The sequence below is a fragment of the Neofelis nebulosa genome, chromosome X (assembly GCF_028018385.1).
Source record: "Neofelis nebulosa isolate mNeoNeb1 chromosome X, mNeoNeb1.pri, whole genome shotgun sequence".
NCBI lineage: Eukaryota > Metazoa > Chordata > Mammalia > Carnivora > Felidae > Neofelis > Neofelis nebulosa.
In genome coordinates, this window is record NC_080800.1 from 13858510 (window position 1) to 13870981 (window position 12472).

Here is a 12472-nt window from a genome sequence, read left to right on the forward strand (position 1 = left end):
AGGGTCCGTTGGCGCACGGTCGGTCAAATCAGGCGGCGGCAGAATCCTTTAGGAACGAACCGACGGTGGGCGGGGGCACTAGGCCCGCGCGCCGGTCCTTTGGCGCCTAGTCCGGCTGCGACGCTCCCGGCGAAGGTGATGTCAGCGGCTCTCACTTACATAAGAAGGTTCCCCCGTTGCTGCAGCAGCTGCGCCCGAGCGCGGTGGCCTCGGAGCGCGCGGGGCGGGGGCGCTGTCTCGGCATCCTTCCTCGGGGATTTCCGGGCACCTCTGCCCTGCCACCCAGCCCTGCGTCCTCGCCGACGCTCCCCACTGGCGCACCCCCCCCCCCCCCCAACAAAAACCCCATTGCGCCGCGCCCCGGGAATTCGCTGCTTTTCTGCAATAACAATAATAATAATAAGCCTAATGAATAAATGATGTGCGCGATCGGTTTTCGAAGCTATAAAAGACCCAGGGTTGGGTTAATGACTGGTTGTTTAAAAGGGCAATTCCGGGATGAGTTCTGGAAAGAATTAGGATTGCCGTAGGCCAAGTCATATTTTACTTCTGGGACTTGAAATGAGCGCTTTAATCCTGCCTCCTTTTTTTACCCCAAACCACACAGCAGGGACAAGCCCTTCACTTTCTACAGCGCTGATATCGGGGGAGTGCGGTTGGGGTGAGTGGTGAGTTCACTTCAAAAGAACTGGAGGGAAGTTTTGCAGACTGTTGAGTGGTGCATACATTTCTGTGTGTGTGGAGGGGGCACATGGCTCCTTCAATTAGATTTCACACAAGTGAAACTCAGTGCTGGGGCAGAATGTGCCCCCTTCTCCCCTCTTTCTTTAGAGACAGTAGTGGGCAGTTATGTATCTGGAATTTAACACAGTCCTTCCAGGTTCTTTTACAGGAGTACAAACTACTGGTTGATGGAGAAAAGAGAGGATTTTTGATGACTATATACTCTTTATATGTATTTATACATGGTTAGATAAATAAAGATGGGGCTAATTAATACCCAGGGATGGGCTTAAAATCTCCTATTTTTTAATTTTTCTAAAACATTGTGTCCACCATCTGTATCCAGATCTCTGTCTTCTTTTGTCCATATAAACTTAGGATGGCATTGTTGTCGTCTGGTGTCATAGAAAACCTAACCTTTGGAAGGAAAGACACCACGTTCTGTGTTTTTGTGTGGGCTTCCTAGCATGCAGACCCAGAGATAAGGATTTCTGTGCAAGGAGTTTCTTTGAGAGCAGATTCCTGGAAGTACAAGGGGGGCGTGCGGAGGTGAGACAGGGAAGGGAGGAAAGTTCATGCATGTTGTGAGTTGGTTACCACTGTGGGCAACTGGGATTCAATCCAGCACCCCCCTCACAAGTGTTCTGCTGAGGGGTGAGGAAGCTTCAGTACTTACGCACCAACTTCTACCCCTCACCGATGGGAAGTAACACTTGGAGCACGAACTCCCTGGCTCCTGGCGCCTGCCCCGTGTGTGTGCTCTGCAGGCTCCTGGGCCAGGTAGACAGTTGCACAAAGCCTGTGTTGTGTACAGGAATGGCTGCGGGGGTCCTCTGGGGAGGGCACAGGGGCTGTGGGTGGACTACCACTGGCATCTACTGTGTGATGCATCTCCCTTCAGCATTGTTCAAGGCCTAAGGGAGTTTCAAAGGGAGAGGAAGCCTAAAAATGACCCCTGCTTCCTTTTCTCCGCATTTGAAGGGGTCTGGGTACCTCCATACCCCCTGGATGGCCTTCCCGCCCTGAACACCATCCTATGTCGTCTGCAGGCTGCTTTATCCACGGACAGCTGCTTTCTGTTGCCCTGAGCCAGGCTGGGGTGGTTTTTGCAGGGGTGACCCGATCTGGCATATACTTCAGTGAAGTCACTCAGGAGGCAAGTCTGGAGGCGGCTGGACCAGTTAGACAGGGTGACTGGTGATGGTGGTCAGGACTTGAGAGGTACCTATAGAGACTGTGAAAGGTGGTAGGATTCTGAATTCATGTTGGAAATAGAATTGACAGGATTTATTAATTGGACTGGGTACCAGAGAGGAGAGGAAAAAAAAAATTATTATGGACGACTCCTAGATTTTTTTTGCTCTTAAACAACTTGTAGAAGGGGGTACTGTTTCCAGAAATGGGTAAGGCTAATTAATGGAGGAGTGGATATTTTAGTGTGTGTGTGTGTGTGTGTGTGTGTGTGTGTGTGTGTGTGGCACCGTTTTGTATTTTTGCCATGTTATCTTGAGATACCTTATGTGTCTTAGACAATTAGATGTGTGAATTCCACATTCAAAAGAGAGGCCCAGGCTGGAGATGTGAGTACCATATACGGGTAGAGATGGCTGGCAGGCTGCTGAGCTGGTGTGTGTGTGTGTGGGGGGGATGGGGTGCTCCTACATGATTACAGCGGGTTTTTCTCATGGTGGGGTCATCAGCCGAGATGGTGTCAGTGATGTGAGGAGAGAAGGCAGGGTGTTAATGTTGTCTCAGGGAGGGAACACGGACGCAGTAAGGAAGCAGGATTACCTGGCTGTGTTGAGAGCCTTCTGAGATTTATGGTCATAAACTTGAAGTAAGTCCAGCTTTTCAGTCACTAAAACCTGAGACTTTGGAATTACTTCACGAGCCTCGACCCCAAGCCATTCATCCTTAGACATTTTAATATTGTTGGCGTTTTGGTTGCTGTTGATTGTATTTAGTTACTGAGTTTTAAAGTAGGTTTTGTAGTGAAGCTTAACATTCTCATAGAAAAGTGCAGAGACCGTAAGTGTGCAGTTTGGTTAATTTTCACAAAGTGAACAACTCACGTAACCGTCACCCAGATCAAGAAATAAAATGTGGCCGTATCCTGAAACAACCTCCCTTTACCAGTCACTGTCCCCCGCTCCAAAGGTAACCACTATTCTGACTTCTACCCCCATCAGTTAGATTGTTTTGGCTTTGAACTTTATGTAAGTGGAGTCACATGGTATACACTTTTTGTGTCTAGCATTGTTCCCCCAACATTATGTTTGTAAGATTTCTTCCGTGTTGTTACATATACAGTAGATTGTTCATTCTTGTTTCTGAAAAACATTCTGCTGCATGCATGTTCCTCTGTTTGTTGATCCGTTCTCCTGATGATAGACATTTTGGTTGTTTCTAGTTTAGGGCTATTGCCACAAACATTTTTCTGCATGTGTTTCGATGACCTAATATATCCCCAACTGTTTGGTATATGTCTAAGAGTGGAGTTGCTGGACCACAGGGGATGTATATGTTTGGCTTTGGTAGCTACTGCCTACCGTTTTCTAAACTGGTTATACCAATTTGTACTCCCGGAAGTATGTGAAAGTGCCAGTTGCTCCGCATCCTCACCAACACTGGTACTGTCTTTTCAATTGTAGCTACACTGGTGGGTTAGAACAGTAAAGATCTCATTGTGGTTTTAATTTGCATTTCTCTGGTGGCTTGTGAGATTGAGCACCTTTTCGTGTATATTTTTGGCCCTTTGGACATGCTGTTTTGTGTTACCTGTTCGTGGCCTTTGCTCATTTTTCAGTAAGATTGCTTGTGCCTTTTAAAATTGTCTTGTAGATGGTCTTTATATATTGTGGATGTATGTCATTTGTGAGCTCTAGGTGTTGCAAATACCTTCTCTAACTCTGTGGCTTGCCTTTTTACTCTCTGAGTGTTATCTTTTGGTGAGCAGAAATTCTTATTTTTTTGTAGTTCAGTTTATCAATCTTTTTCCTTATGGCTAGTGTTTTTTGTGTTCTGTTCTGTTTGTTCTTAAAATCTTTGCCGACCCCAAGGTCCTAAAGATATTCTTCTGTGTTATAGAAGTTTTTTGTTTTGCCTTTGTCATTTACAGTCATGAGTCATAGGGCATTGATAGTTGCAAATGGCGTGAGGTAGGGGGTCAAGATTAATTTTTTCCATATCGATGCACAATTAATCCGTTGCCACTTAATGAAAAGACTGTCATTTCTCCGTTGCACCGAAGTGACACTTCTGTCATCTAGCGAGTGGATTGATTTTATTTTGTAGCTAGCATTTATTCAGTTGTGCTCTATGTCAGGCCTTGTGCTAGTCATATGAATTGCTTATTCAGTCCTCACAATAACTCTGTGAGAGAGCTACTGTTAGTTTCCCACTTTACTGACGATTAGCAACTTGCTCCAGGTAGCAACAGCTAGAAAATGCTGGAGCCTTGAATTAGGATCCAGGGCTGAGTCCACAAGCTATGCCCCCAAGCACTAGACTTTTCTCCCATGCACTGCCACGCAAATCCAGGGGAATTACTATATTAAAATCAAGGCCCTTCTCAATATGCTTCTGTCCACTTGACAAGCTTCATCTCTTGCCCTTCTACCCATTGTCCCTCTCTGTCTTCTCCATCTATTACCCTAATCCAGTCGTACTGAGCTCTTGGGCATTCCCCAACTTGCCAGGCTTTCTCATTCTTCATGCCTGTGTGTATACTACTCTTTGCTTCTGGAACATTTCACTGGCTGATTCCTGCTCATCCTTTGATACTCAGCCAACACAGCATCTCCTCCGTGAAGTGGAACCCAGTTCCTTGCCAACCACCTCCCCACCTACAAGTTTTCTAGAACTCTGTGCTAACTTTTAGCTTTTCTCATTCCGAACAGCCACCAGTGTTGGCACTCTGTCTGTATTCCTCCAGCCCTCACCTCACATGCTGAAGGCTGCTTATGGTAAACTCCTGACTCTGCCTGGGGCTTTTTTTCCCTGGCTAATGGACCACGGTTGGTCTTGAACGTAGGGGAAGCCAGAAGTGGCGGTGAGTTAAATGCTCCTGAAGCAGTACTCAACCATTGATGGATGGGGCATTGGTGGACGAATGCCTCAGCTTCCTTGAATGTTATACACCATCTCTCAGGGCACCCCAGTAGGATTGAGCTCTAGGTGCCCACCGTGCTGACTTGTTTGATAAGGCACTGTGTATTCTCGGCCTCCCTTTCTCCATCTCACTGTCTCATTCCCCTGTGGGTGGTTCTTGGGGTTGCTTTCCACATAAACTACTTGAACTTGTATTTACACTCATAGGGTCTGGGGGAACCTGGACCAAAACAATCTGTTTAATTTCTAAACTGTGAGGGCAGAGACATAGGGCTAGGAGTATAGGAGAGGTGATGTTTCTCACTCTTTTTCCTTGAGCTGTTTGCCCCAGGATTATTATATTAGCCACATGCCTGGCCCCTCCCAGATGCTCTGCAGTGGGTCCGGAAATAACTTCTTACCCTTTAGGGCAGGTCTTCAGTGCTTCAGGGGTGAGAAGGGGTACAGAAGGAACTCAAGTCTACTGTGATGAAGACACATCCACTCTTTAGTGTGCCATTCGTCAGCCTTTGAGAGTACTGTTTATGGACCTGTGGAATGGGGTCAGTGATGGCCCCTGGGGATCCAAGCTCCCTATTTGAGAAGCATTTCAGCCAGAGCAGAGCCGACACAGAAACTGCTAAACCCAGAAAGATACTAGGAAGTAACACATTGGGTGAATTCATCATTTTGGGCTCATATGGTAACACTAATCACGGGTTCATTCTGCTCCTAGAGGGATGATTCTCTCCCCCTCCCCCATTCTGTCTCTTCTACCACTTGCAACACCCCGCCCCCGTCCTTGCAGTGTTGTTTTGGATGTTTCAGCAACTGTGGTTAGATTTCTTTTCCTCCTGTCTGCTCAGCGAGCTTCTCTGATGCGTTATGAGATCCTAACAGCTCCATTGAAAGCTGCTTTTAAATCCATCACGGAACAACTGAGAAGAAAGCAATCTTTCAAAGGTTAATAATTCATGGTTGTAATTTCCTCATAACTAGTAACAGCAACACATTTCTTTCTAGACTTTTCTTGCTGTACTGGATTGGGCTTTTAAATCAAAACTATTGAACCACTTTACCTAGGAAATCCTTGAGATTCTGTGGGGCTGAGAATGCTAAGACGGTAACAAAAAAGATTTTTTTTTCCTTCCTGTTTGTGGAGGCCTTTCCCACATAATGCCGTCAGGAAAGTGTAAATTCCACATAAGCTCTCAGAAATGTCTCCAGTCTCAGAGCTTCTGGTCTACCTTTAATGGGCATTACCTTTAAATTGCAATGACATATGAAATCTCTTCTATCGTCCGAGTCTTAAGAATTCATTGACTTCATATAATGCTTTTAAATTTTAGGGACAGAGACAATTTTAAATGTGATTGGGATTTTGTTTTGACAGCTCAATTTTCTTTTTCCTTTATTTTTACTATTAAAAATCATGGAACACAAGATTTTGTAGGACACTGTACTTAGAAATCATAGGAAGAGTATGCCTGGAACAAACCATCAATCACAAAAATTCCTCAAAGTTCTTTTTGCATCAAGAATTCCTCATGAATCACGTCTTAATAATAAGTGAAATAAAAAATAATGAGGGGGGCACCTGGGTGGCTCAGTGGGTTAACATCTGACTCTTGATTTTGGCTTTGGTCATGATCCCATGGTTTGTGGGATCGAGCCCCACATAGGGCTCCCTGCTAAGCATGGAACCTGCTTAAGATTCTCTCTCTGCCTGTCCTCTGCTTGCGCTCACGCTCTCTCAATAACTAACTAAATAAATAAATATGAGATGGGAGTGATTTCTAAACGTAAGGCTCTCATTCTAAGATCTAAATTTGTGGAAACAAGGATTTGGAAAGCCCTTCAACCACACAAGCCCACAAAGGGCAGAGATCCCGTCTAGCTCATCATTGTGAATGACTAAGACAGGCACGGTCCAGTTTTGTTTCTGACGTTAATGTCCACTGCTCAATTCCCTAACGAACATGAGAAGGTTAGCGTGTACTGAAACAGGAATCTGAAGACCTGGGCGTCCATATGCTGAAAGACGACTTAACTGTGAAGTACCTAAGTCCTTCGATGTGAAATTAACCAAGAATAAAATGAATTTAACAAGAATTGGAGAATCTTGGGATTCTCAGAGTTGGGAAAGGCCCGAGCACCTATCAAATCCAACCTCCCATCAAGGGTTGCAGGGCACAAGTGGACCCGTTCCTTTCTTCGTTTGAACACTCTGCTGGACTGAGGTGGCCCAGTGGCCCTTGTTGTTTTAACCATTGCAGGGCATTGTTGCCGCATTATTGCTCTTAGGGCCCGCAGACTTCCCTTTCCAGCGGCAGTTGTTTTACACGGGGTTTCCTCTACTCCATTGTGCGCTTGGTATTTTGAACTTAAATTTCACAAGACTCCCCCATTGTCTCTGTTCAATTGAATCTTGCTTGCCTTGCTCTTTCATTTCCAATCAGTGGTGATGGTTTAAAATCTTGATGCAATGTGTCAGCTACTGCCCACAGCATTTTGCTCTCTGCAGACATAAACATGATTCTAGCCTGTCATCCACATCTTTGATAAAATGATTGTTCAGGTGGACTCAGGGCCAGAGTCGGTTGGCAGGCAGTACCGTCAGTGTCCCTCCGAGATGATGTCTGTCAATCACCATTCCTTGGGTACCATTGTTGCAGCCGCCACAGATGCACCCCCCACCTTCCCATTCAAACCACATTTCTTCACCTTGCCCACAAGATTTACCATCACGAGCGACTGTCAAATGGTTTGCTGAAATCAAGATACCATATGTCTGTAGCATTCCTTTGATCACCCCATCTAATAGCCCTACTCAAAAGGGAACTGAGGTTAGTTTGGCTCAAACGGGACTCACAGCCATCAGAGGGGCCCTTTAAATGTTCTTACAGAGAATGGATAAAGAGTTTATTTTGGGGACTCTGGTGTTTTGGCCATAAGATGACCACAGCATTGGACTGCAAGGGGACTTTCTGGGTCCTAGGGTCGATTTCTCTGACTCCAAGGCACTTGGTTTGTGAAAGAGAATCAGAGTGCTTATCTCTTTCTTTTAGGACCCCCGGGGGAACCTCGTGTCCTTGTTCTCTGTTCTGAGGGAAAGGTCTGGAGTTCATGCATGACCTTTGGCGTTTGCTTAGGCTCCGTTTGAGTAAGTTTGGCGAGCGTCCGGGTTATCTAATTGTTGAGAAGCAAGTGAGTATGTGGTTAAGAGTGCAGGCTCTGGAGTCAGACCACGAGGGCTCAAATCCCAGCTCCACCCCTTCAAAGCTGTGTGACTTTGGACAATTTCTCGAATTGTTTTTCTTGGTCTATTATGGGATGGAGGTACCAAGAGTACTTCCTGGCATCCGGTTGTTGACAGGATCGAAGGAGTCAAGGTGTACGGGCACTGAAAACCGTGCCTGGCACGTGATGAGCCCCTGGTCATTATTGGGTGTCCTTTCCTTGGCGCTGTAATTGGAGCGTGCAGAGTGGGAGACGCGTGGTCATTTTTTCCAGGTAGGTGAACCTTGTGCCTAAGTCTGTGAGATGCTGGGTCAGGGGAAGGAGACAGCCGGCCAAACAGCGCAATGTCCCTGTGCACGGTCAGCGAACTATTAAGATTTCTATGCTCTTTGGGGGCTCTTTTGGTTATGCAGGGAAGTACAGAAATAAACAAAATTTGACCGATGCTCTTATTATTTAGATTCGTTCATTTATTATAGGCCAGGCACTCTTCTAGGCACTGGAGTTTCATCAGTGAGCAAGACATTACAAAGAGCTTTCGGCAGAGAGAGAAAACCCATAAAGAACAAACATCACCCCTTTAAGGAGATTACAAAGCCTTTTAGGAGGCTGTGTTAGGGGCCAAAAAGAAACTGAGGGCCAGCCAGAGGACTCGAACCTGACAAGGTTTGTGGTGTGGGGTTGCTATTTTCGTTTTTTATTTTAATTTTTTTTTTTTTTTGAGGTAGGCTCCGTGCCCAGTGTGGAGCCCCACGTGGAGCTTGAACTCACGACCCTGAGAACGGGACCTGAGCCGAGATGGAGAGTCAGTTGCTCAACCAACAGAGCCACTCGGGTACCCGGAGTCGCTGCTTTTCAAGCAGCATGGAGGGAGCAGCCTTTGAGCCCAGGTCAGAAAGAGCTGGAGGAAGAGGGCTCTGGCAGAAGGAAGTGGGGCTGGTACAAAGGCCCTGAGGCAAGAGCATGCTTGGCTTGGTGAAGGGATGGCAAAGGGGCTGGCCCGTGTGGTGGATGTGGCTTAAGGAGAAGAGTGGGAGAAGAGGGGGGAGGCCAGGGAGGAGGGGCAGAGGGTGCTTCATGGAGGGTCTTGTAGGCCGTTTTGAGGCCTTTTACTCTGAGTGAAATGGGGCCTCAGTGGAGTGTTTTAAGCCTAGGAGTAGCAGCACTGACTTAGAGTTGGAAGGGGTCACATCGGCTCTTGGGACTGGAGAAGGCTGCGGGGAGGCAGGGCTAGAAGCAGAGGGAGCAAGTAGGAGGCGGCTGCAGCTTTCCTGGTGAGAGAGACGGAGGTGGTTTGGCGGAAGTCATGAGAAGTGGTTGGATCCACTTTAGAGCTGTTGACATTTTTTGATTCATGTTTTAGGGCTAGGCAATGCGACCCATACAGAAGGGCATAAAATTGAAGGGGAAAGGAAAACTCTCCTCCCCTCTTACCCTGCCAGACGGGCTTCAAAGGAAACCATGTTACAACGTGTTCCAGTCCTTCTAGGAGCGCGAGCAAATTCTCACATATGTCAAATGCCTTTTGTAAAGCCACTTCTGAATGTCGAGGGAGTCGGCGCTTCCAGAGCCTTGTTGATTAATCATATTTTGCTGTCTTGGATGATTTTAAAAGGTGTTCTAACTGAGACCTAAAAAAAAAAAAAAAAAACTCAAATAAAATCAAGGTCTACTTTCCATACCATCCAGTGTGTGGTTTGATGAGTTTTAACAACTGTATTCACCTGTGCGACCCACACCCCTATTAAGATACAGACTATTTCCGCGCTCCAGATGGATAATGCTCCTTTGAGTTAGGAGAGCAGTGTTTGGACTCGGGTGCCCTCACCCCAGCCCCTGCCAGGCCTGTTGTATGACTATGGGCATGGAAGAAAATGTTTCCACACGGCTTCAGGGCTCTCCTGGAGGATCTGACTCAGTTTGGAACGGTGGCGTTTCCTCACTTTGGCCTGATGGCGCTGGCTGTCGATAACATCTTGGTGCTGAGCTGTAGGCAGGATCGGGGCGGAGGGATCAGAATCTGGCCTCAGAGGCCGCGGGATTTGCTTAGAAGTAGGAGTTTTTGGGGCGCCTGGGTGGCTCAGTCGGTTGAGCGACTTCAGCTCGGGTCATGATCTCACGGTCTGTGAGTTCGAGCCCCACGTCGGGCTCTGTGCTGACAGCTCAGAGCCCGGGGCCTGTTTCAGATTCTGTGTCTCCCTCTCTCTCTGACCCTCCCCCGTTCATGCTCTGTCTCTCTCTGTCTCAAAAATAAATAAACGTTAAAAAAATTAAAAAAAAAAAGAAGTAGGAGTTTTTCTTAAGATAAAGCTAAAATAACATTTTAAGGGACGTGAGAAAAAGGACCTTGTTCACCTTGGGCCAATTTGGAAGTGGTGGGGGGTACTGATTTGTACGTGTGTTTTCAGCCAATGCTGATGCTTGAAGCCTGGGTGGAGGGTGACCAAAGTTTTTGAAAATCTGATTTCTGATTATTCTGTCTGAGTGCATCTAGACCTGTGAAATAAGAAGCCCCATTCTGGAGTTCACCTACTCTCGATTTTGAGTGCTAGACGTCTGAGGGAGCAAAGAGGAGACACGACGGCCAGTGAGACATAATGTTCATTAGAATTTAATATCAATATTTATGTTTCTCTCCAGCATGCATCTGGACTCTGTTCCTTGAGCCTGTATTTATATTTTAATAATGCAAGTAAAGCTGTATTTTCCTTTTTAACTTCGCATCAGAGTTCTGCTGCCTCAGCCAGCCCCTCCTCACCCCTGCAGAGCTTCAGCAGCAAGATGGCGCGTATTTATGGAGAGTTGGATTCTAGAGATGAACTTCGGGGTTGGGGGCGGAGGCGGCCGGTGCAGCACGAATAACTACCGCAGAAATCCTTTTCCCTGTGAGAAGTCCTGGGGCTTTTTGCTTCACGAACAGGAACTTTAGAGTTTGGGGCGGTGTGGGGGAAAGTGGACAAACCGAGACGAGACCCCGGGAAGGACACCGTGGAAGGTTTCCTGAGTTTCACTTGGGTTAAATGCCTTCAGTGTGAGAGAAGAGATGTTGGAAGTCGGCTCAGGTATCAGATGTCACGAGTGCTCATCTGGCAAAGTTTTAGCCTCTGCTAATTAAAACTAATCCAATTGCACGAAGAAAAATACATTGCATAAGGTTGCCACTTGTGTGGCTTTATTTTAACTCTTTGCCCCACACCCTAAGACCAGTGAACCTCAGGCTGGTGATGGGGGGGGATGAGATGATGAGAAGTGGGGTTCACTTCCAAGTACACTGGAGAAAAGACAGCGAGTGGGGCAAGCTATTAAGAGTATTGGCTTGGCAGTGCGCATTTGAAGCCCTCTTGGGTTTTCTTGATTTGTCACCTCAAAGGCTTTAATGGCCGTTGAGTGAGAAGGAAAGTTAAAAAGACAAAAGCAAAAAAACCCCAGAGAGACGCTTCACTTTGTCACCTTGTAGTTGTCTTTCCAAGTTGCTCTGCGTGTCTTCTGTGGCCTGGTCAGCGTGGTTCAAGGTTTGTTCCCCAAGGGATGGGAATTTTGTCGTGATCACAGGCTGTGGTCCTCATCCTGCTCACTTTTCTGGAAGTATATGTTGGCCTTTGATCCTCTCAGTCCCACCACTTGCCAGCTGTGGAATCTTAGACACATTCGTAGCTTCTGTGCCGTAGTTTCCTTCCCTGTGAGATGGGGACACCGTCAGTACCCCCCACGGAGAACCGTGGTAAAGATGAAGTGAGTCCGCCTGTGGATGGCGTGGCACCGTGTGGCGCATACACCGAAAACCCAGTGAGGGCTAAGAGCTGTAGGCCACGGATGCCACCATTTTCGTCGCTGTTTCATCATGATTATTATCACGGGCTTGGGTAAAGGAAATAGGTATAAAAGTGGGTAAAACCCACCCCCTGTGGCTCCTCAACCACTGTAAATATTGTGGCCAGGTGGACGTGTGGTAAAAATGAGGACCGAAGAACGCCACCCTGCTTTCTGGCCTGGCTGGCCTAACTCCTGTCGTGGAGCTCAGCGAGAACAATTTAGCGTCTGGCAGCCATTAGGCCCTCACTCTCGGGGCCATGGACTTCTACTGATGGCGGGGAAGGCCTGGCTTAGGATGTGTGCTGTTGTGGAAGTGGTGCCGAGTGTGGACACCCACGCCCTTGCTTTCTGGAACCGTACGCGTCTTCTCCCATAATGACACGTCCAGGCCTTTGTCTTCTGCTCACTGTAGTCAGACAGTGGAACAGCTAGCGGAAGAGAGGAGATGCTAGGTCTGGGCAGACCATGGCAGAGAATGCCTCAGCTGTTCACTCCCATTCCTCCCTGGGCACACAGCCAGACTACATTTCCCAGCCTCCCTTGCAGGTAGGTTGAGCCATGTGACTGAGTTCTGTCCAATGGATATGGGAGACAGAGGTCGTTGCTT

At 47.2% G+C, this 12472-nt stretch overlaps 1 protein-coding gene across 2 annotated transcripts in view; it reads left to right on the forward strand.

The window, feature by feature from the left end:
• NHS (NHS actin remodeling regulator) overlaps window positions 1–12472 on the forward strand; it is a 342975-nt gene that overhangs the window by 2105 nt on the left and 328398 nt on the right. The window lies entirely within an intron of this gene.